Source organism: Perognathus longimembris, chromosome 4, assembly GCF_023159225.1.
Source record: "Perognathus longimembris pacificus isolate PPM17 chromosome 4, ASM2315922v1, whole genome shotgun sequence".
NCBI lineage: Eukaryota > Metazoa > Chordata > Mammalia > Rodentia > Heteromyidae > Perognathus > Perognathus longimembris.
In genome coordinates this window covers 9,169,799-9,195,136 of record NC_063164.1, presented here as the reverse complement: position 1 = coordinate 9,195,136, position 25,338 = coordinate 9,169,799, and the positions used below count along the sequence as shown (strand labels likewise).

Here is a 25,338-nt window from a genome sequence, read left to right as displayed (position 1 = left end):
AAACTACATTTAGCTCAGGTAGGGCCTTGGGGGGACCCCTTAAGTAAAAATTGAGCATTTATTAGAAGGAACAATATTATACCATTTGCAGGGGGAATGGATAGACCTAGAATAAACCATATCAAGTGAGATAAGCCAGGCTCACAGAGACAAACGGCACATGTTTTCTCTGATATGGGAAAGTTAGGTCTAAAATACACTAGGATATGATAAATTATGCAGGACTCTAGACACTCATACACAGTGAGACCAAAAGAGAGTACTCTCAGGGGAGAAACACAAGGCTCAATGCCTACAGCCCTCTCTCTCTCTGTCTCTGTCTCTCTCTCTCTCTTTCTCCATATATATGTATATATGTATGTATATATATATAAATATATATAAATATATATATATATAAATATATATATATAAACTCCAAAATATGGAAACAAGAAATCTCTTCTTTTTTCTTTTTTTGTTGATGGTTCTGTTTTCTTTTCCATATGAATGGTTTATTCATATGTATATGTCTGGGATGAGGGGAAGGAGGGCACAGAACTCCAGGGATAAAGGGTGAAAAAATGAAGCCGTGGAGTTCCCTGGATACTGTGATGAAACTCACGTGGAGACAGGAGGGAGGAACTGGGAGTGAGGGCTGGGAAGGCACTGCACTGAAGGAAATGTCTTCATCACCTGATTCATGTCATTGTAATCCCTCTGTATCTCATCTTTATAGTAACAATATTTTTTTAAAGTGAGGATTAATTAGATTGAACCAGATACCCTTGAAAATACTAGAAAAGAAAGTTGGATCTGATGGTGAGAGGCTGAGAAATGGTTAAAGACTATGCCTGGAGTGTTGAAAGAGCAAATGAAGAAATTCTACATGGCATTTTCTGCCAACCCAATGTCATGAATGTGTATCAGGATTGCAAAGGATGTGGAGTTTTGTTTTATTTCCCATGTCTTTCAATTATTGAAGGAATTGCTGGGAAATTCCACTAACCATCTGAGTAACCTTGGGCAACATCTCTTCTACACCTTGGGTCCTATTTAGTCTGTAAAATGGTGTCATGGTATGCATAAACCTTTGGGATAAAGGGGTACATGGAGATCCCAGAAACTGGACCTTGATCAGTGACAGGCTCGTAGTAAATGCTCAAGTAAACATGAGCTGGCGGTAGTTCTTGGATAGTTGCTATATCTGGTCCACAAAGGGCTTTGGAACTCATGAGAGTGGTGACCTGTCTATTGACTGTACACAAAGATAAGGAATCAAGCTAAATGACAAGGAATTCCATCCATCATGATTTCTTAGGATTGTCCCTAGCCTTTGGAAAGTTCTCTTTGGACGTCTACCCCACGTGCTCGGCTCTGCTCATTCCAACCTTTGGATCCTTTTTCAGCATCTTTCAGTGGGGAACCTGTCTCTCCTTTTCCACCTAGCTGGCCATCCAGGTTGATTCCAACAAATCTCCAGGACATGACTTCACATACTGAAAACTGGGCCCAAGAGTGTACCCCAAAACTGGCTGGGAAGGGACCTTAAAACTCTTGTGGAATTCATTTTAACCCCCAATGGTATCAATATGAATTTAAATAAGTAGGGGGAATCCAGTTTCCTTATCTAGAAAACGAGTCCAGACAAGTCAAAATCTGAGATTGTTTCTAGAGCTAATAAGGCAATTTCAAAGAGCAGGGATTTCATTATATAGCAAGTCTCACACCTAGAATATAATCATTCCTCTGTGATATTGAGGGTGTGATGGGTGAATATTGAGATTTGATGATGAAAATAGGAAAGAAGTACCTTCTTATTTTCTATAGCGACTCAATTTAGAGCAATGGTTTGTTTTTTTTAAGTCTAATATTTTGTCTTTGTCTTCCTGGACAGAATTGCTGCTGCTGGCATACATCCATTTTATGCACTGTATTAATTGCTAGTTAGGAAAAGAATGTAAAACAAGAAAGCCTGTTCATTATCCCCAGTTTTTATTGACGTCCTGATATTCAAGACTCCATAATCGACTTTCAACTTCCTTTGGATGGTCTCTGTCTCTCTCAAAATAAAATCTATTTGGAAAAGACACTCCTTAATTCACTTCTCTTCTTTTATCTGTTTTTGTTTTTGAACCTAGAAAAATCAAAGTACTGATTTTTTAAAAGTCCTCCAAGTTCTGCTTATTTCAGTTCTGCATGCCAAATTGTAAAATAGTACTTAAGTGTTTGTAGATAAAACTTGTTTTAAAGGAGTTCTTTTGGCCCTTCAACAATCAACTGCATGGAGATTAATAAATGATCATGAACTCTATCCAACAATGATATAATCATGGCAACAGAGATTCAGTATCTGCCACAACAGCACTGTAGATTGCTAATTAGAAAAGGAGAGAAACAAAATAAATGCCTGTTTACTGACCCTAGACTTTATTGAAGCCCTGCTATTCTAGTAGGTCCTGGAGAACTGCATAAACTCATAACAAGGGACTTCGCCTGAGATCACAATTATTTGTCTGAAAAGTATCAAAGACAGAGGCCACCATTTTTTTAAAGGTATAGACAATGAATGCTTTATTTTTAAGACATTGGTGTCGATACCCTAGGCAATGTGTAATGGAATGAGCACATATATTCCATTGAAATCTTGCTTATTGAAAAAAAGGCTACAGACATCATTTGGCCTGAAGCTATAGGTTGCCAAGCTCAATTTGTAGATTTTTAGATCGTGGCATAGTTAGATTACGAGTCACTGTGATTCTCGTCCAACCCCCTTTAAATTTTTTATAATACTTTAGTGTTTTTCATGTAAGTGTAATTAATGTAAAAATTAATATAAACATTGTAAAGATTTACAGAAAAGAATTAAAAAGTGACTCAAAATGCTATCAGATACACCATAACTTAGCATTGGGGGGTATAGTCTTCTATTTTCATTTGTGTGTATTGTATGGTATGACAATGATATATGCAAACATAGTTATGTATATGTAAATTTACCTAATGTCTTTTTATTTTTTGCTATTTCTTTGTAAATGTCCACCAATCTTAATGATGGATGCTCAATAGCCAGTTTGGTTTTCATAAGCAGTGGAAACTCCACCTTTATTAACTCTTCACTCAGTTACAATTTGGGGACTTTGGTGCTAAAGCTTTGGAGCTTTAGAGTAACTTACACAGAGAGGAAACAATCCATGTGTTGCCTAATGAACTCTAATGATATATTCCGCCAAAGTTAGGGTACAGGTCACCCTGGATGAAACCAGTTTCTTCTTATTTCTTGTGGTCTTTGTCAAGTTTGTATTTACAAACTCTTCAGAAACTCTGTTGTAGTGGTGCTTGGGCTAAGCCCTGTGTCTATCAGAGAGGAGACCCGTATTGTGAAGCTACTGACATTCATTCATGAGCTGAGGATCCATTCTCTACATCATTGATGTAAAAGGGATTCTCAGAGATAATACGTAAAATCTAATGGCTCAAGACACAAGCTCTTTGGATTTCATTTACCTTTAATTTACTGTTATTACATTCTGAAAAAGTATACCAAATGAGAAAGACAGAGAATCTAGAAATTGCTCTTGACATGACTGAACTGGACACAAAGATAAAGAATGGAAATAAGTGGAACAAGATCTTGTTATCTTGGAGGGTGGAAATTACAAGCTGGATGGAGCCATACCTGCAGCTTTAGGTGAGATCATGTTTGTTCAGTGATAGCTGGAATCATAGTGATTTTGTGTGTGTGTGTGTGTGTGTGTGTGTGTGTGTGTGTGTGTGTGGTGTGTTTGGCCAGTCCTGGGCCTTGGACTCAGGGCCTGAGCACTGTCCCTGGCTTCTTTTTGCTCAAGGCTAGCACTCTACCACTTGAGCCACAGTACCACTTCTGGCTTTTTCTATATATGTGATGCTCAAGAATTGAACCCAGGGCTTCATGTATGCAAGGCAAGCAACTGTACCACTAGGCCATATTCCCAGCCCCCTCATAGTGATTTTTGTTTGCTTATTTTCATGGTGCTAGGAATGGATCCTAGAGCCTCTTGCAATCTGGACCAGTGCTCAACCAATGACCTAAACTCCCAACCCAACAGTGTCTTTAATGTATGGGGCATGTAATACATTGAAACCAGAGACTTGTCATGGTGTTGATGCGAATGAAAGCTCTCCTCATTAAATAGCCTGGAGAAGCTGTTCTGCCCCTCATAACCTGTAACCAGATTCCTGGTACATGTGCATGGCTGGAAGGATAAAAGAAGAAAATTAATGTTGACCCTGATGGCTAGCCTAGAATAAATGCAGAACTAATGTAGACAGTGTATATAATCACAGCATTGAGGTAATTACAAATTCTCCTTGGCTATTAATTCTCAAAGGTCCTTTATTGATGTTTTACTTGCTATAGTTCATTTCTATGTGCATGTAGAGGTAATAGACAATTATGCTATAAATTACCCCATTCATTCATTCCAACTAGATTTCCTTCAAATTAATACTAATTAGTGATGTTCACATGTAATTTCAATAGGGTACAGAGTAATGTTTGCTCTGCACTGTCATGAGGAGGGAAGACTCCGTGATATTTTGTTTTTAAATGGGAATAGAAGGAGCTGATATAAACTGAAGATCAAGGAGTCACTTCAAGCGTTTATTAAATCATGTTGCATGCTGCTTCTCAACAATGAAAATATCAATTACATTGCCAGGCAGAAAGAAGCTCCCGCTAGCCCATGTACCAAATAAGGAGAGAAAAAAACAGTCTTGTTCCTCTCTGTGGTGGAGCATCATGCTCATATAAAAATACTGTAAAAAGCTAACCTTGAATCTGTTTCCAAAATATCCAGTAACGGTAGTTGTTCTTAACACAAAACGGGATAAACCATTCATCTTTGCTCAAGTTGTGTAAACAAGAAAGCTCAAAGAAGCAGGCAGAGCTCCTTGTCCGCTTTTACATTGGCAATCTAGTGAATTATGTTAAAATTTCTGTAGGTGGTACTGCCCTTTCTACTAGTGATACAAGCCAAAATCTTTAGGTTTCCCCCAAGTTGCCTACCAGAAGTCACTTGTTGAAAAAAATACATATTCCTAGGTCCCTCCAGAGTTGTTCATCAGACAAGTTTGGACAATGATTGTCAGTCAGCATGGGTTCTCATCCCTGACCTCATGCTGGAATCAGTCCAGGGGCCTCACAAACCACATTAACAACTGATGTCCAGACTCCACCCCCATGACAATTAGAGCAACATCTTTAGAGATGTCCTGGCTATTGAGGTGTTTGAAAAACTGCCCACATGATGCTAATAATATGATGTTGAGTTACATCCTAGCTTTGCCCTCATACTCAGTGTTATCAGCTTACCAGAACTAGTAGCACCGATCTCCTCTGGGAATTGGTTAAAAACAGGCTCTTAGGTCTGGCCTCTGTATTTGAGCCTAGGAAATGTGTGTATGTATGTTCAGGTTAATAATGCTGTCTCTGGCAGGTCAATGAAACACGGATTTCTCCACTGAGAACAGATTTTCTTTTCTTTTCTTTTTTACTTTCTGTTTCCTTCTCCCTTAACACCATTATCATGAAAGACAGCTGAAAATCTTTTCTGGGGTCTTTTCCCTTATACATTTGGCCATGGGGAGAGGGAAGGATAGAAAGAAAGAGGTTAAACTTTCTGTTTCATAATTATGAAAGAACATTAAATGTTGTACATTGTTCTTACCCAAATAACCCAGTGCACAGTTTCTGGTTCACGTCTTGTAATTAAAAAAATTAAGGGTCACTAACATCCATTTAGACAGTTTTCTTTAATTAACGATGAAGACACTACAATTCTAAGTACCAGACAGAATCAGGAAAATTAAAATCAAAAACAAGCATAACACTATAAGAAAACTTGGAAAAGTGAAACACTTCTAAATAAAAAACACCAACCTGGCCTGGTACCCATTACATATATACATAATACATATGTTATACACATATATACAGTAAATGTTTTGGTAGCAATACAGACCATGCATTGGTCTTTTGTACACAGATGAAGTAGCACCATGGGAAGCACCACTATCTTAAGATGATAAACCAAACTGCACACACAATAAATGAAAATATATATGGAGATCATTTGGCCCACCCTGTAGCCAAAGAGGTGTAAGGAAAATACTTTGTAAGAAAAATTGTTCTGGGAACTACATTCTTAGGCCAATGACAAAGTTCTCAAATGGAGAGGGGGAAAAAAAAACCAGCATTAAAAATATCTTCACAAATACAGACACATTTTCCTGTGTAGTGAAATTATCCTATGGCATGGTATATTGTTTTCCACTGGAGAAATGAGCAGAAGTAAAGAGAGATTTGAGTACTCAGTGAGTGGCAAAAAGACTATCACACCGATCTTTTGGTGTATATGTTATGAATGCCAAGTCATCAACAAGCTAGGAAAGGAAGACAACTCTCCATCTAAGTCATACATTTCTAATTACATTGGCTAATGATAAGCTCTTTATTAATGATATACTCCTATGAATAGGGCCAAACACTTCTAGCATCATTCAACCTCTTCTCAGCATCCAATTTGATGCTATAATTATAAGCAGTGAGAGATAAATAGCTGCAGGTCCACACAATCTGCAGCCACACTTAGGAGACACTGACTTAAAGAACTATGGAAGGACCTTGACGATCTTGGCTTTAGAAATGATCAAGGGTACCAGTGTCTAATCCTTCATGTTCTATTAAACCATAGACACACTCTTCATCACTACCTGGAGTCTGAAGGGAGGTCTAGCTTTTTGTATCAACAAGGCTGGTTTCCTCACACTCCTAGAAGGGCATGTTTCTAAGCTTCCCACACTCCATATATGACATCACTTCTTACTAGCAATCACCTTGTCTTAAGAACTCTAAAACTCCTGTCTAGTCACTGTAAATGAAGCCATTTTTTCTTTGATTTCCACCGATTCTCCTTCAAATGCCTTTCCAAAGGTCCCTGTCTCTCCAGTGAAGGTGCGAATTCCAGTGTGTGGTTTGAGAACCGCCTTGTATGAGAATCTCCTTGTGTGATGATCTAACGTAGAGTTCTGCCAAAACAACTCAAGTCAAATAGATAGGATCACTGTAACCCAGTCACTGCACTTCACGGCTGTACTGTCTGTCACGGCTCTTACTGTTTGTGGATGAGGAGCTTCCTCCCCATGGTTAAACCACCTGTAGAAAATGAGTTCCCAGCTACATGGTAGATTGCCTACAGGATGTGTCATTAAATAGAGCAGATGCACGATACTGTAAAATATTGTTTCTTACAATACAGTAACATGGTTACTTAATTCTCTGTAATACATTTAAAAGGCAGGTCGAAGATAAAAGCCAGGGAAAGAAAGGTTAAAAATCCCTACTCTGGCTAGATGATTTTGAGTAGAACCATGTTTACAGTTACTAGATTATTCGAGAGAGTCCCTGACCTTTGAGTCAGCCGCAAATCTAACATCAGTACTGATTTGTCATTATTGACTCAAGTGGTTGATCATTAATGGGTTCTCCTCACCCCCATTGGGTTCATTTTTCCCAAAATGAAGACATCATCAAAGCCAGGAAGCATATCTGTTTTTTGCAAAAGAGAACTTTAAAACTACACTTAAGTCTCTAAGAAAGAACACTGGGTAAAGTTGATTTCATGAGGAAAAAGCCACTAACTGATAGGTTAACTAGAGGCCATTAGAAACTCCATGGATGTAAGCCCTTGTCTGGCCTACAAATACTCAGAAATGCATAAAAGCCAACTTTCTTCAACAGGAACTGAACACAAGAACTTAGCAGCTGATGTGCTTAAGGTAAACCCTTCAAGTAGCCAGAGCATGAGCTTTTTTGGCTTGATTACCAGCAACTTCCAGTTTTAAGTCAGTAAAGTTTGATATTGCCATTAAACCCAGCTCAGGTACTTCTAGAGCAGCTTAGATAAGAACTTCCACCTTCATGCTATTTGACTCAAAAAAAGTCAGAGACCAAGAGATGGATTTTCCAGTCCATTCATTTCTTTCCTCACTCAAAATATGTTGATAATCCCACATTCAGAGGTATCTTGGTAAAATGCAAAGTCTAGTTTCCTTAAAAAAAAAAAAAAACAACCAGAAAGAAAACAAAAGAAAAAGAAACCAACTGCCTTGCTTTCTTCTTACTCGAACAAGAGAAATAAAATGTTTGAAAAATGAAAAGTGATTTAGACTATGAAAATCTTTTTTTTAACCCAAGTGTAAGAAACAACTTTCATAGCAGATTTTTCAAATTGGTGGGATTCTCCACAAGTAGAAAATGATGGAATTCAGCAGGTTGCTTGGAAACAATGGATTCTTATGACTATAGACCTATTTATTTTAGAAACTGATGAGCATGCAAATGATTAAGACCTGCAACAATGAACATTGTACAACAGCCGGTGAGGTACATGCCATCTGGTTCAATGAGCAGTAACACGGGCCTCAGCAGTATGTCTATTCATCTGTACTCCCTTCTGAATAGAGCAGGGGTCCCCAGCCAGTTGATCAGGGCAGCAGCTACAGCAATGCCCCTTCCCTATAGCCCTACCCAGGGAGCTCAACTCTTCCCAGAAATAAAGTATTGCTCCTTCTAACAGCAGAGCTGGCAATGTCTGCTCTACAGTTCACACTGACTCAGAGGGAGCCTGATGTTTGCATGAATTCACTTCACCTTTAGGAAGTTTCCTGGCAAAATGATTCAACATTCTACAGGTTACTATCTTGAAGCTGGGTGTGTGGCCATTTTGGTTTCATAAGGAAGCATTCCAAGATACAGACACTTTGCAAACAAGAAGAGGAATAACACTTGTACTGCTGGCTAGGTCTTCCAATAGGAGATACTTATGCTTTCTTGTGCTCTCCGCACATTTGTGGTTTTAGTAACTCAGCACTCATCAGGAAAAATGAGCCACCTATATTCAGCTAAATCATGTAATATTGGAAGCTGTCAGGACACAAGAGATAAGGGTCTTAAGGAAAGTGACATGTAGTCCTGGCCATGAGTTAAAGAAGAAAAAAGTTCTGGGATATTGATTTCTGGTTAGCAAGAACTTGCTTGTCTTAACAACCTTCTCAAGACTATGAAGGAAATGAAATACCCTAACATAGACACAGAAAAATAAAATAGAGGAGATGGAGCATGAAGCTTACAGAATGGGGGGGGGGGGGAGGAGAAGAACTCAACAACATCTAGTGTATTATGAAGAGAAAGACATTCCCAGAATTTACAAACACCTACATCGTTCATTCCGTAGAGAGCTTTGTTTGTGAAGGGCCCATCCATGTCTCTCCTCTGTACAGTATATATAATGAATGGAAGACTATTGTTTCTTTTTCTTATAATTCTGCTTCCATTCAATTACTGATTTTAAACTGACACTTGGAAATACCCCAGTAGAATATATCCTTCAGTTTAGTTAACATGATCTATTGTCTTACAGGAAAAAAATACAAAATTAAGATTAATTCTTGTAAAGAACTCAGCTCAACATCAAGTTTATATTACAAGAGATAGTATCAGCAAATAGAACTATACAATTGAGAATCGTCTATGGCACTAGGATTCTTAGTATATTACTTTTCTGAATTACAGTCTTAAAACAAGGATCAGATCCTCTTCTATGCTTTTCTGCCTTGTTCTAAGCATCTGCTCCACTCTTCTTTACAACAGAACATTGTATGTCTCGATTCCACATTCAAAAAGAAGAAAAGAAAAAAAAAAGATGTGCTATAAGACGTTACATTGTCTTTAAAAAAAATTACACATAGAAATCAAAACCTATGTTAAATATCCAATACTTTCTCCACCCAACGTGAACAGTTCTGTATGAAATAATTTACAATGGTGTTTCATGGAGCAGTTTCAGCAGCAGATAAAATCGATCTCGTCACTGCAATGAGAGTGAACTCATTCTCCCACAGCATGGTGGTGGGCATGTCAGCTCAGTGTGACCAGCCAAGTCCATAAGGTTCAAGATGAAGTTGACGCAGACTCATTGTTCCGGTATCACAGTGCTTTTGTTGTTGTTGTTTTTTATTGGTGGTGGTGGTTTTTGTTGTGTGTGTATTTTGTTTTTTGCTTGGCACAATAGAGAACGTGCAAGTTCCGTCCGTGAACTCCTGAGGATTATAGAAAGTAAACAAACGGAAATGGATGCATCGTACCATCTACGGAGGAGGAAGAGGTGAGGTCCTGGTTGTGAATCATGAAATAGTTAAGAGTCTGGGTACCCATGAGTTAAAGCAGGATTTGCTGAGGTTGTTTAGGTCTTCATTCTGGAAAGGGGAAAAAGAAAAGAAAATCGTCATCACAGACACCTCAAAAGTCACATTCAATTACAATTTGGGAACTCTCCCTTTAAAGAAAGGCAATATCAAATAGGCTGCAGTAGAGGCCTAAGAAGTAGTGTGGACCTACATAAAATCATCATACTGTATTTAACTAGCCTTTTATTTATGTACAAATGTCAAATAAAGAATATTTAATACTTCAAAAAGAAAAGCAATCAGAAACTAAAAGTAGCCAGCATTAAACCAGTAAACAAATCCTTGTGACCTGGACATTTCAGAGGTTTGGCCACAAATAAATATGAAATTCTTTGATGTTGTTATTGATTCAAGTATGTACATTAGAGTTGTTGTGTAAAATAACTATAAAATACAATAAACAGATTAGAATCAGCCTGGGCTCAATCTTCGGTTAAAAATTAACTGTAGATTTTAGTATTTGAAGTTACAGAGCTTAAGTTCACAAAATCTGGAAACTGTGTGTGTGTGTGTGTGTGTGTGTGTGTGTGTGTGTGTGTGTGTGTGTGTGATACTGGGGTACTGGTGCTTGAACTCATGGCCTCAAACTTTTAACACAAGTTTCTCACTCTACCAATTGAGCTGCACCTTGACTTCCAACCACTTGCTAGTTAAGTTGAGATGAGAGTCTCTCAGACTTCTCTGCCTGGGCTGGTTGCAATCCTGAGATCTCAGCCTCCCGAGTAGCTAGGATTACAGGTGTGAGCCACCAGTGCCCAGCTAAAATCAACTTGTCATATGACACGGTTTGTCATGAAAACTTAGACATAAAAGGAATCCCAAAGAAAATAAACTAGTGAATCATTAAATAATAAAGGAAAGCAATGCAGATGTAGGTCTAACAAGAAGCAAGTTATTTAAACAGAGGCACAGCACTTCTTCTTTGTAAGAAGGCAGACGTGAAAAAGGCACTATCCACAATTCTCCTTCTGAGAGGAGAGCCTTTGCCAACCTCATAAACCATCTTTTGCTCTTAAGGATTGCTCTTTTGCTCTTTTGCTCTTAAGGAGTCCTTCAGAGGTCTCTAGTTTTCATGCACTCAAAAGGTAATCTATGTTTATCAATGTGTATAGAGTACCCTGAGCAGCACAGAGCAGATCATCATAAATGCTTATTGAATGGCTGCATTAAGTACTAGAGAGAGTACCAAGTAAATTTGGCTATAAGCCTTGTCTTCAGGCAACTCTAGAAAGGCAAGCAAACTCTGTAAACAGAATGCAAAGCAGACAGGTGAATTTCAGGACAGATACATGGGGGGGGGAGCTCTTGATATATGGGGACTTGGTGGGGGGGGGGGAGAATACTTCTAACTAAGAATATTAGGAAAGCCCCTTGCTGATACAGATGGCTAGAATTGGAAAACAAGGGATAACTGGAGAAGGTGGAAATAAGAATTCTGTCTATGATGCCACATAGCAGGCACTCAACAAACAGTTGATGGGAACACAGTACACCTCCATTAAAGATGGGATAAAAACGAGGCCCAGCGAATGAGAGGCCAGCCATGACTAGCCAGGTGAAGTAAGTGTATTTATAGGACTTTCAGGAATATAAAGAGGAGCGTGAGGAGTTAAGTCTACAGATCGAGGTGTAGTAAATGGCCAGAAACCTTGACTGATAAGTCAAGAGGTCTTGAACTACAGGATCTTTAAGGACCATGTTTTCAGATATGATCAACATCCACATAAGCTACAAGAATAGCAATATTTTCTAAAAATCACAGACCTAAGTGTTGACCTGTAAATCCCTCCCTTTCTCCTTCCCTGTCTCTCTTTCTCTGTCATCTCTTTTTGTCTCTGTCTCACATGTATCTGTCTGTCTCTTCCTCTCCTTTCCTATGCCCTCCCTTCTTTTCTCCCTCAGTCTTCCATTCCTTCTCCTTCTCTTTTTCTCTCTCTTCCTCTTTGTCTCTCTTTTGCTTCTTTTCTCCTCCTCTCCCCTTTTTCAAAAAGAACCGCATTATGTACCCCAGGGTGTGCAGAATATTGTGAAAGCCCTGCCTTAGCCTCTTCCGTTGGCATTATACCTGTATGGTCTCACCAAACATGGCCTCTCTCTCTTGAAGAGCTTTGGTTATGATTCAGAGCTTTCAAGTAAATCCCAGTTTATCAAATATGACTCTGGTTTTATGAGATCTCTATTTACTAAGAATATTGCTGGGCATTGGTGGCTCAGGCCAGTAATCCTAGCTACTCAGGAGACTGAGATGTGATGATCACACTTTGAAGACACTCAAAAAATTTACTCTGCTTCTAAAATAATAGGTTAAAAGAATTAATGGAAGGAAGGAAGGAAGGAAGGAAGGAAGGAAGGAAGGAAGGAAGGAAGGAAGGAAGGAAGAAAAGGAGGGAGGGAAGAAGGAAGGAAGGAAAAAAACTTTAAAATACTAATAAATACTTAGCATGAAAATGCCAATGCACACATGAAAAAAAAGAGAGAGAGAAGTGCATTTTAGACTTATCGCTTTAATTGCCAGAGAAATGGCGAAACAGATTTCTTTGATGTTATCTTCAACAATGGAAGGCAAACCCTTCTTTCCAACAAACCACCCAGGCCAGGAGTCCCACAGCTCTGATTTGCTTTCAGGTTTTCTTTAATTCCTATCAGAACATTCTTACCAGAATAGCAATATTTACCTGACTATAGCTTCATAGGTCTGGGATTTAAATTAAGGCAGGAAAGCCACACAGGATTAAAGGATTTGTGACCCGAGAACTGCCAAACACACGATGGAGGAAAAGCAAAGGACAGGCAGTATGTGTTCCCTTCCGTATCTGGCGTGCAGCCAGAGGGACCAAGTGAACAGCTTAGGAAAGGAACAGACCGTACCAGGTTTTATCATCACACGTGCCAACCTGCGTAGATGCACCAGGCAGAGACTGGGGGCTCTGTGAAGACAACCAAACATATGGCCTTCACTAGGTACTAAAATATATTGTTTTGCTCCTCCACAAATAAGCCTTGCCATTTTCCATAAGAACGTGAAAAACACAAGAAGTAAAAGGGCCTATCAACTCTGTCACATATCTTATTTCTAAAGTCTTGGTATACAACAGGTGTGTGTGTGTGTGTGTGTGTGTGTGTGTGTGTACACGCACACACACGCTTGTGCCAGTACTGGGTCTTGAACTTAGGATCTTGCTGAGCTTGCTTAGCTTTTGCACTCCCTGCTGGCACTCTATCATCCAGCTCTTTTCCAATCTCAAGGATTTTTCTGCCCATTCTGGCTTCAAACTTCAGTCCTCAGATCTGACTTTCCTGAGAAGCTAGGTTTATTATAGGCACTCCTAGGCTCTTTATCAAAAAAACACATCTCATCACATCACATATCAAATCAAAACACATCTCAGCCATAAATGCTACCAATGGCTGGCGTAGATTTAGGAGTCTACAGAAGACGAAGTAGGGGCAACGCTGGTAGGAGAGGTTAAGAGAACTACAGAAAGCGAAGGACAACAGAAGCCTAGGAAAACGTACAGGGGAAGTCGGAAGCGCCCACCTGTTTGTCTTTATCCACTGGTATACATGAGGTCTAGCTATGCAGCAATGATACAGATTGATTTCTTCCCACTCATGCCTGCTTGAGAGCTGTCTTTCCCAGTGGCCACCTTGAAGGTTGCATGCTTACTCCACACATGCAGCCATTGTTGCCTGCATTTTTGGAATGCCTTCTCAAATTCCCATTTCTTTCTTGCAACTGGATTCTCAGCCTTGAGTGTAATCTTTTCAATGGTCTCTATAGCAGCCAGTCTCAGCCCTTGAAGGGCTCATTTGATCTTTGGAAACAGCCTGAGAAGCTTTCAGAGCCAAATATGGCAAATAAAGGGGCTGATTAAACAGGATTATGGTTGCCAGTGGGGCCGTCCCTAAAAACAAAGAGCCCCCACATTTTGGAATTTTGTGGATTTAAAATTTTTATTTTTAAGTAGTTATGCAAAGGAGTTGCTGTTCAACAAAGCAGGACACACATATAATAAGCCTTGATCAATATCATCCCTTTCACGTTTCCAAAACAGCTTTTCACAAGATGAGGTGGCTGCAAAGGAAATCTAATGACTTGATAGACAAACTTCACTGCACACTTTCTGAAGAATTGCTATGTGCTTTCCCATAGCTCTGCCTCTACATGCTTCCAGTCAAGATAGGCTAAGCTTGAATAAAGCAGTACACGTAAGACAAGCTAAGATCTATAGACAGATATTTTGTAATAGAAGAATATATTTAAAAGAGGATTAAAAAAGCAATAGCCATTCTGGGTCCCTGCACTCTTTCCACCTCAATAAATACTGGTGAGTGACAGAGACAATGGCAATGTAAATGATAAAGTAATGTCATGTAATGCAAAGTAATGTAAAGTAATTGCAATGTAATGATAAAGTAAAGCAATAAGCACCAGAAAAAGATGGCAGACATCTAATGAACATTTCATGCACTTTATATCCAATACCCTCAATTACTAGCCACCAACCACATGCAGCACATATTACAATACTGCTTTAATACTACAAAAAAAAAACCCTCATCAACAATATGGAAAAACTGGAAACTAAAACCTAAAACATTTCTTTAAGAGAAGGAAATACTGTGCAAATATCAACTGGTGATATTCTGCCATCATTTCATCACTGGGGAATCACTTCCGAACCCACAAATACCATGTACCTGTCACAAGATTTAGTAGCAGGAAATTACATTTTCACTAAATTTCATCGCCACCTCAGTATCTCCTGCTCCTTCTGTGTGTATCTTCTTGTCAGATAAAATCTACCTGATCCTGTTGCCAGTAATGAAAAATGTAATTTTTAAAGCATTATCAAATAAGTCAACACTTGAGCAGGGCTACTTGAGACCTATGGATTATTACAATATCGCATCCAGAAGAATTTACATCTGGACGCAACCCACTGAAACTATGTCTGCTACAGCTGGAAAATAAATAAGGCTTTTGCAGCCTTTTCCTTTGTCTCAGCCTACCAGTACATTTTGACGATGAAAGCTGAAAGCAGCACAGGGTGAAGATCTAATGGCAATGGAAGGGTCTCTACAATTTCAGCAGTGCATTTTTAGTCAAAACTATTGACAAGTGTTTTCATCTGGTATCTATGTATTTTGAAACTTCCGGCCAGTTTGTTGAGTCAAGTGCAACACAGTAATAACTATCTGACCAGGGCATTGCTGATAGTTTCTATGCTTACTAAGGGAATGGGAGGAAAATACTGTAGGTGGCTTGGCTGTCAGAATTCTTTCTGCTTAAAAAAGAATGACTATTGTAATCACTTTTCCTCAATGTAAAGCATTGTTTGATATTTTATGTTGTAGATTTCACTAGAAAAAATCATATAAATTAAATCCCTCCACTTAAAGGGACATGTCAAAACAACATATTTCTCTTTCACTTGAAACATAAATAGCTGTGTTGTTGTTTTTCCAAAAAAAAATACTTCGAGTATAATATAGAAAATGTGTAAAATATAGGGAAATGTAAAGAAGGAGTAAATATTTTGTAATTCCTACCGCATGAGAATAATCCCTATTCTGTAATGTTTCTAATTTCATTATATACTTAGGAGATCTGACTTTGACAATTCTGCAAATATTTAATGCCTTTTTTTTCTTTTTCTTTTAATGTGAAGTATTAGTACTGGGGCTTAAACTCAAGTTCTTGCATGATTCTTTAGCTTTCTTGCTCACGGTTGGCACTCTACCACTTGAGCCACACCTACAGTCTGTCTTTCTGCTGGTTAATTTAAGGAGTCTCACCAACTTCTCTGTCCAGGCTGGCTTCTCAGTCTCCTGAGTAAGCTAGGGTTACAGGCATGAAGTCAGTGCCAGGCTTCACTTAAGAGAGGAAAATAACCTCAAATCATTCCTAGATCTTTCTTATTCTTAAAAATCTGTGTTGAAAAACTATGAAATGCTAACCCATTTTTTTATGCCTTTCTAGTGAATTCTTTTCTCATCTTTGCAACTCACTATATATAGTTGGAAAGGAAGAACCATTCCCAACTTCATAGCTTTGGTTTCCAAAAGCCTAAATCCTTAAGGGAATGGCACATACAAAATCTTTGGAAGAACCAAGAGAGAGGAAGGATCCGTCAGAGAAAAAAGATCCCCTCGCCTGAGAAGGGAGAGGGGAAAGACAGAGCAACATGAAAGCACCTTGCAAGATATGGGTATGCCTCAGGACCTGCCTCTATTCTGTCTCCCCAAGTCTGCTCATTTCTCATTCCACACAATTTTACATCCAACTACATACCATCACCACCACCACCATTTGTTTCTTTAGTGACCTCACTGACGCTGCTGCAATTAACTCAATTAATTCATGGCATCACTAATTTAATTTGTTTTGTATGTGTGCAAGTATTAGAGCTGGAAGCTCATGCTTTTGCTTAGCTCTTAGGCATATGGTTGATGCTCTATCACATAAGCCATGCCTCTATTCAGCCTTTGTGCTGGTTAATTGAAAAGAGAGTCTCATGGACTATAGTGCCCCGGCTAGCTTGGAACTGTGACCCTGAGATCTGAACCTCCTAAACAGCTGAGATGACAGGCATGAGCCACCAGCACCCAATTGCATCTTTAACTTAAAGATCGCATCTGACCACATCTCCTAGAATGTTGGCAAACTAACAAAGCCCCTTACAAGATACTGCAAAAGTACTGCTTTTTGTCATTTGCAAGACTGCTACGTGAACCCAATAAACTGATTTCAACAAAATGATGTGCCCCACTCAAGGGCCTTCACAGTTCTCCTAGTAGGTGAGTATATTTCTATCGTAACATTCACATTATAAAATCCTTATGAATAAAAAAGACCACTGATGTATTGATAGACTGTCGAATCCTTATTAAAGGAGTTTTGTAGTTGAGAGTCTGGGCTTTACTCTCTGAATGAGATGACATTACCACAATCAGCTCCGTTCACTATGGTAAACATCACCTTGAAAAAGTCATATCCAGAGAGCCTCCAAAATTTGGCATATAGGAGAACCTTTTTAACTCTTTACAAGGTTCAGTTGGAAGAGTAGCGGGAAGCCTCAAGCTTTGCAAAAATAGAAGGAGGTAATGGAAAAATAATCTCTGTGTCAAAGCCCCTAGACCCCCACCATCAAAATAAATAAATACAACCCGATGAACACTAGAGTGAGAGAGTAAGTCAAGATAGATGCTACTTGCTGTTGAAAGTTGAAAGGCTTTTTAGTTAAAGAAAAGAAAAACCATTTCTTTTAAGACAGGCCAGGATTACACTGGAAAGACTTGGTTTCATAGTCTTAAGCAGCAAAGGTTAACCAACTAGCCAAAGCCAGAGCTTAAATAATACTCTTGCCTGGCACACACCACATGGGAGACGGAGAAGGCTGGTGAAAATAACAAGGTTGCTGGCCAGGCCTTCTTAGGCCTGGGTTGCCAAGGAAGGAAAGCCAGGCAGAGCTGCCAACATGAGAGGGGCCAACTTTGCTCCAGCTTTCCTTTTGTTCCGATCAAAGACCTTCTGGCAAGACTGGTGACTTCAGGAGACCACCAAGGAAGAAAAGCATATGTATTATTAAGAGGAAGGAGGATCAGGAATGACCAAAGAGGCAGCCATCAGGCCTCGTCCAGCACCGTCAGTGCTGTGGATTCCTCCTTTGCCAGCTATCAAAGGCAGAAGGAGGTTCTAGAAACATTTTGAGTTGGTCAGGAATGAGAAGATAAGATTCAAATGACAATAACATGGAATTCTCAAAGAGTATTCTCAGTAAAAAAAAACAAAAGCAACAAAAAACATTTTGTTGCAGCTGAGTCCCAGTGCTTCATGCCTACAGCGCTGAGATCTGAGGATCCCGGCTCAAATCCAATCTGGGCAGAAAAGTCCAGGAGCCTCTGATCTCCGATGAACTAGCAAAAAGCTAGAAGTGGAGGTATATATCAGGTGGAAGAGCATCAGTCATGAGAGAAGAAGCCCAGAGAGACCTTGAGGCTCTGAGTTCAAGCCCCAGTACCAGCATACCTACATACAAAAAGTATTCTGTTGATTTAAGAAAAACTCAATGAACATTCAAATAAGTGAAACAAAAAAAAATATCCACTTGAGTTATTTTCCATTCTTTTCATGAACAGGAACATGCCGACACATCAGATGAGATCAGTGTAAGAAGAGCTCTCCCATTCTCTTCCTGGAGAAAGCATAAAGCGAAGGGTCTCTAAAGTGTCTTTTGCCAACATGATATGTGACCAAATCAAAGCAGGAACGAGGGGAAAAACTCCCTATGTGTTTCAGGTCTGGCTACATGCACTGTGTGACAGAAAGTCATTTGTACTCAGAGGAGCTGTTTCTGCACTACAGAAATTACATTCCAGTTCGGGGCTTTATACTGTACTATCATGTCAGTTTTAGGGGTTTGGGTTTTGTTTTCTTTGTAATGTACGTTTTATAAGTCTGGCTTTGAAACAAACCAGTAGACTTAAAATTACATCATAACTGCACTTACAATGTGGTATAGAGGGTAAGAAATTGTTTGCAAAACCCTTTCTGTAATGAGACAAAGCAAAGCAGGCAGACCTGTGGCCACTGCCTTTAATTTTTGTCTGTACCACCTTAATAGATTTCTCTGTCCTCGCTTTCTCCCTGCTTTTACAAAGCAGGTGCCTGATTGTGCAGCTGAGTAACTGTGCAGCTAGCTACCTAATTGCTTGCTCAGCCACCGTCATTTTTTTCTGTAAGGACCCACAAACAGCATGCGTACAGATGGCTCTGGATCGACACAGGACTGAGGTAAGAACCATTAACGCCACTGACATCACTTTTGGCAGCTGGAGAAATGGGGAAACCTGTGTTTCATTTATTTCCTACTCACCACAAGCTTTAGCTAGAGTCCCCAAGAATACGGTGTGGCTGACTTTATGGAAGAAGTTGGTAATGCAAGAAACATCTACTGAACCGAAGAAGCCTTTTTGAAAGGAACCACACTGTCCTTCTGCCCTGGGGCCCTGATCTCCTTCCTTCTGGTAGCTTTGTTTTTGTTCATCAACAGGTCTGTAAGAGGACACATCCACTTTCAACCGTTCCTTGGAAAGCCAAGCTTAATCACAAGCTCAGGAGAAGACTTGCTCCATGACAACCTAACATCTCGAGAAGGATGCACTGGGGTGAGTCCATCTAGAAGAGCTGCTTGTCATAAAGCAGTAGTGTGTGTCTCCCTTGAACTGTCACCACCAGAGCAACAAGTGAGCATCTTGTATTCAACTTTTACTTCCAAAACATAATGTAGGAAATTCACCCCCAAGAAATGTGACTTTGAGGATGAAGACAGGGCCATAACAATGGCTGTTGTGCTTTTAAAGAATAATAATTTCGTTTAGCCGAAAGCTTATTTCCAAGGTATGGTTTGAAGAGAAAGGAAGAGCATTTCCATGAACTTTTCTTCCTTCCTTCCTTCTTTCCTTCTTTCCTTCTTTCCTTCCTTCCTTCCTTCCTCCCTCCCTCCCTCCCTTCCTTCCTTCCTTCCTTCCTTCCTTCCTTCCTTCCTTTCTCTCTCTCTCTTTCTTTCTTTCTTTCTTTCTTTTTCTGGTCCTGTGGCTTGAACTCTGAGCCTGATCACTGTCCCTGAGCTTCTTTTATTCAAGGAAAGCACTCTACCCCACTTGAGTCACATTGCCACTTCTGGCTTTTTTTGAATAGTTTATTGGAGATAAGAATCTCACAGAGTTTCCTACCCGGGCTGGATTTGAACCGCAATCCTCAGATCTCAGCCTCCTTAGTAGCTAGGATTAGAGGCGTGAGCCACCAGTGCCAGGCTTCTATGGTCTTTTCTCTCTATGATTTTAGGTAAGCTGCTCAGTCCAGTGTCTCCATGTTTTCTCTGTATCAAAGGATATCATACCCATTGCATAGGGTCAATGTGAAATTGAAAGAAATAGTACCTAGAAAGGGCTTTCCAGTGGAATTATAGTATATAGTAAGCTCCTAGTCAGTAGCTATTTTTGTATCTAATGTTATTAAAAACTAGAAACTTTGAATTCTACCATCTTCTGTTACCTGGGGAAACAAAAAAAAAAAATCCAACACCAAGCAAAAACACCCTGCAAGTGAGAATGAATCCACAGACAGAAGTGCAGACAAGGGCTGGAGAGAAGCCAGGCGTAAAATGTGTCTTGAGGAAAGAGGATGTGCACAAAAAGGAAAAGAGACAGGTAGTATCAGCGAATCAAACAAGATGCCCCATGAAATGACAATACAAAGACTGAAGAGGAAACTGAATTAGAAGTCTGAAGCTCTCTGCCCTTTCAAAGTGCTACAGGAAAGGATTTACAAAGAAATCACAAGAAGTTTTGATGAACGTTCAGCGAGGTTTTTCTAATGCAGGCTCAAAAGCATGTTTAGAATTGGTGGTATGGAAGGGAGGGAGGAGGAATTGGGTGGCTTTTGTTTCCAAATTCTTTCCCCCCCAATCTCCCTTCTAAAAGGAACAGAACAAGGGAGTAATCTCACAAGTAAGCGCTGCTTGAGTGACTTGAAAAACTAAAATTGCTGCCAGATGCATGTCTAATTGTTGGCAGCTGGAAAAGAAAGAAAGGGAAAAAAATCAGAAAGATAATCTGAAGTAACTGATAAAGCATACCTTGCTTTGAGGCATACAATGGTATATACTTCTGACTGACTTGCAGAACTTTCTTTATTGTCTCAAATAAAAAGGCAACATTTTTCCAGTCAACAAAGGTTGACCTGTTGATACCAAAGCTCCCTGGGTGTTTGCTTTCATCTCTCAAGTCTTACTTCCGCCAGGTTTCAGCGATTCTTAATTTTCTCCATTCTCTGACATTTTAGCCTGTCTTATTAAGGAACACATACTTTGCTTAGAAGTTCCCAAACAACTAAACTTCAACCGTGTTCCTTCCAAGATGAGCAGGCTGCCTGACTAGACTAAAAGATTCCCTGAGGGCTGTTGTGTCTCAATTCTTAATTGGAAAGTGGTGACACCTCCTAATGAAAGCCCCTTGGTTAAGCATCTGTGATGGACTGGATGGCACCTCCAATGCAGAAAGTATTGGGGAGTGACACTTTGGGGAGGGGGAAGTAAATAGGCTTCTTTTTGCTCAAGGCTAGCACTCTGCCACTTGAGCCACAGTGCCTCTTCTGGCCGTTTTCTATACATGTATTGGTGAGGAATCGAACCCAGGGCTTCATGTATACAAGGCAAGCACTCCCAAAGTATTCTTATCCTCAAAAAAATCTGGAAGTGGAGCTGTGGGTCAGGTGGTAGAGTGCTAGCCTTGAGGAAAACGAGCTCAGGGGCAGAGCCTAGGCCCTTAGTTCAAGTCCTAGCACCAGTCCACGCACACAAATACACACACACATACACACACAGATGCACACAAATGGATAGCTATATTCCTCATTATCTAGAAGTACTATACATATCAATAGACTTGTTCACATGAAATCTTCTCATATAACTAATTTATGTCAATAAAAAAAGATCTCATAGTTCACAACTGAGGTTTTTAACCTCATTGTCAAATCTTCCACTGAAATAAGAGTCCACTGCAACAGACAGGGTTATTTTTATGAGAGGAAACCAAGGGTAAGGTTTGTGTTTATGAAGGGTAATGAGAAATTACATGCTGAAATGCCATGCTGATAAATCTAAACGAAAGCAGCTAGAACAACATTCCACATACCAGGCACCTGGATAGCAGAAATACCTTCCCTTCAGGACAAGAGTATGCAAAAGATCACCATCACCAAAGCACACTTTTATCCCTCATTGTGTGTCCTGGGAAAGCACTAAAACTGTAATCTCGTATTTCTGGATGAGTCTACACAGTGGTAGACACAGCAGCTGGGTGTGCCTAACAGACCCCAGCAAAGAAGCACAAACAGAGCCAAAGGTAAGCCAGAGGCCTGGCACTTATTGGTCCCATAAAACAGAATCCCTTTACAGGGTAAGGGCCCTAACTCTGCTGCCACCCAACCAAGACCTGATGGACTTGGGGATATTTTTATCCATTCCTTTCCCTTCAGTCCTTCCAGGCTTTATTTAGAAAGCCAAAATGAAAACTAGAAAAACTATACTTATAAAATCATAAGCCATATACTATAATAGATACATAAAAAAAGGCTTTTGGCATTAGAAGCCACAAAAGAAGATTAAAAAAGTAAACCATAAACATTTGTATCTCCCCTCCCAACTATATTTACATTCTTAGACATCCCCTTTTTAAAAATATTCTCTATGCAGATCAAAACATGCTGTCCTTGGAGAAAAGGAAAACAATGACGTGAGCTTTAAAATATTACACAGTTGACATATAAACAGAGCTGAGTTTACGCACATTATAGTTGGCAACCTCCGGAATGGCTCCATTGGAGACCTACAATTAAATGTGTTAATTATCTCCATCTACAGAAAAGTCAAAGATCCGTAGGTCACTTTTTTGTTGTTGTTGTTGTTGCCAGTCCTGGGGTTGGACTCAGGGCCTTAGTGCTGTCCCTGGCTTTTTTTTTGTTCAAGGCTAGCACTCTACCACTTGAGCCACAGTGCCATTTCCGCCCTTTTCTGTTTATGTGGTACAGAGGAATCGAACCCAGGGCTTCATGCATGCAAGGCGAGCACTCTACCGCTAAGCCACATTCCCAGCCCCCGTAGGTCACTTTTAAAATGGTATCCTACTGGACTGTGACACAACAGGTTTAAGATACTAAATAATACAAAAAGCCTTCTCAAGTTGAACTTGGGTGCTTTAGGCCTGAGACTAGGTACCACTTTTAGGGGCACTGACTTTTATTCTCTACATCCTTCTCCTCCCCATTTTTTTTTTCTTTTTCCTTGATACTCTGTCTCTGTCAACTACTCTTCCTATGAACATAGCTGAGCTCACTACTGACACTCAGGCTTAAAAACCTGGGTGGCCCCGTCCCAATAATCCCTTTCGTATTTGTTCTTGCCTTCAAGCATCAAAACAGCAATCCAATAAAATCCTTCCATTAAGAGCATGGCTCAGCCCCCCAGCACCTAGTACTTTAGTGACAGAAGAGCAGGAAGAATCACATATTTGGAGTTTTAGCTGGTCACATATTCAAGAGCTCTACAGTTGGGGGAAAAGTCTTCACAACACCATATCCATCCACAGACTTCATGTGTTTATTTCCATCTGTCCTTCTGAAGGGAAACACTTCAGCTCAGCTAAGGTCTAAGTTGTTATTGTTTTGTTCTTTTTTGTTTGTTTTAATTTGTTTTGTTTGTTTACAATGATGAAGCTATAACCCAGGGCCCTGAACACGCTGGGCAAGAGTTCTACCTCCCAGCTACACTGGGCTCTTGGTGAAGGTTTAAACATAGCATAAAATGAGCCAACTTCCATCAGAGGCAGCAAATTAATAGCATCAGTAAGAGAGCTAAATAAGTTCAGGCTGATCAAAGATTTGGCCTCCTTGAACTGTCATTAAGAAAGCATTTATCTTAAGGCCATGTGTGTGAGGCACAAGTCCAGGTGAATCACCAACTTCTCTTACTAAGAAAAGTTCTGATGTTAAAATCTGGTATCACTGACCTCATAGGATCAAAACCCATTGAAAGTGGTGAGGTATCCTTTGGGAGTGAATCACCAGCTCTCCAAAGTCTGCAAGGATTAGATATAAACACAAGCCCTGCAATTACAAGTCAGGCTCCGCATCCAGACAAGCGGCTCCAGTGTGAAGGCGCGTCCAAGATTTAATGAGGAAAGATCAAAGGAAACAACCTATATTTCCTTTAGGATGTGAGGAGGGAAGATCAATGTGTTCAAACTCAGTTGGGTCAACTACATTAGGATTGCTGGTGCATTAAATTCTGGGACACGAATTGTGTTCTGTAAAATAGGAGGGATTCACTGAACTGTGGCAGATTCCACGGAGCATTCAAATAGTATAACTCTTTAGAAAGACAAAATGAAGGTTCAACTAAACAGAATACTAGGAAGTAGGTACTCCTGAGGGGTAGGGTGGGGTCAAAGGGAAAGGGGTGGGAAAATGAAGAGAAGAGGGGAGAATGCAGGCACAGATCCAATGTATAATCCTACCAAATTAAGACGCACAAGGGAAGGGGTGGGCAGAGGAGGGATGGGTGAGAATGTTGAAAGAAATGATACTGATCAAGATATACTTGATTCGTAAATTGCTTTGTTAAGTGGCAACTCCTTTGTACAACTACTTTAAAATAATAAAAATTAATTTTTGAAATAAAACAAAATAGGATAGTTCCTGATGAGAGGGGTTAACTTGGACCAAGATGCACTGTCCTTACCAGCTGACATGTGGAATTGAAACCGCCATTCTTCAACTACTTAAGGCTAATTTTTTAAAAAATTAAAATTAAAAATAAATCTCTTGGGCAATACTACTAAACACCTAAATATAAAACAGGATGGTTCCTATCCTGACCAGGCCACGGAGAATGCATATGGCCAAAGAGAAGTCTGAATGTTTGTGTCCTTGCTTTCAAAAATGAAAAGGAACAAATAGATCCCACATTCCACACAGTACAGCAATGAATGGGCTATGACAAGGACTAAGTCATATAGTTGGTGACACTTCTCACATGTAGAGTGGGAAGCTTTTACAACCAGAGGGCAGCTGGAGCCATGGAGTGTGGACTTTGCTGGAATCTGATCCCGGCCTGCAGTAAGCCAGCCATTCCACACCACCGTCCACAGAGCATAAGCTCCAGGAGACATGGTGGCCAACAACACTTGGGAAATAGCTCCCTCCTGATATCTGACATCTGGGCACTTTGTGTTTCCGAAGCTTTGGGTCTTATAAGCTTATCAAATTTACAAGACATCGTTGTTGGGTTTTGTGTAGTCCCCCCCCCCTGTCAGTTGTGGAACTTGAACACAGGGCCCAAGTGCTGTCCCTGAATTCTTTTGCTCAAGGCTAGTGCTCTACCACATTGATCCACAGCGCTACTTCCAGTTTTCTAGGGGTTGATTGGAGATAAGAGTCTCACAAGGACTTTTCTGCCAAGGCTGGCTTTGAACTGTAAATCTCAGATCTTAGCCTCCTGAGTAGCT

The 25,338-nt window shown here is 39.9% G+C and overlaps 1 protein-coding gene across 1 annotated transcript in view; it reads right to left on the bottom strand.

The window, feature by feature from the left end:
- Positions 1-5,753: 5,753 nt before the first annotated feature.
- Irs1 (insulin receptor substrate 1) overlaps positions 5,754-25,338 on the bottom strand; it is a 53,005-nt gene continuing 33,420 nt past the window's right edge. Inside the window, exon 3 of the mRNA XM_048344646.1 lies at positions 5,754-10,275. The gene's annotated coding sequence lies outside the window, so the exon portion shown is untranslated. The remainder of the gene's footprint in view (positions 10,276-25,338) is intronic.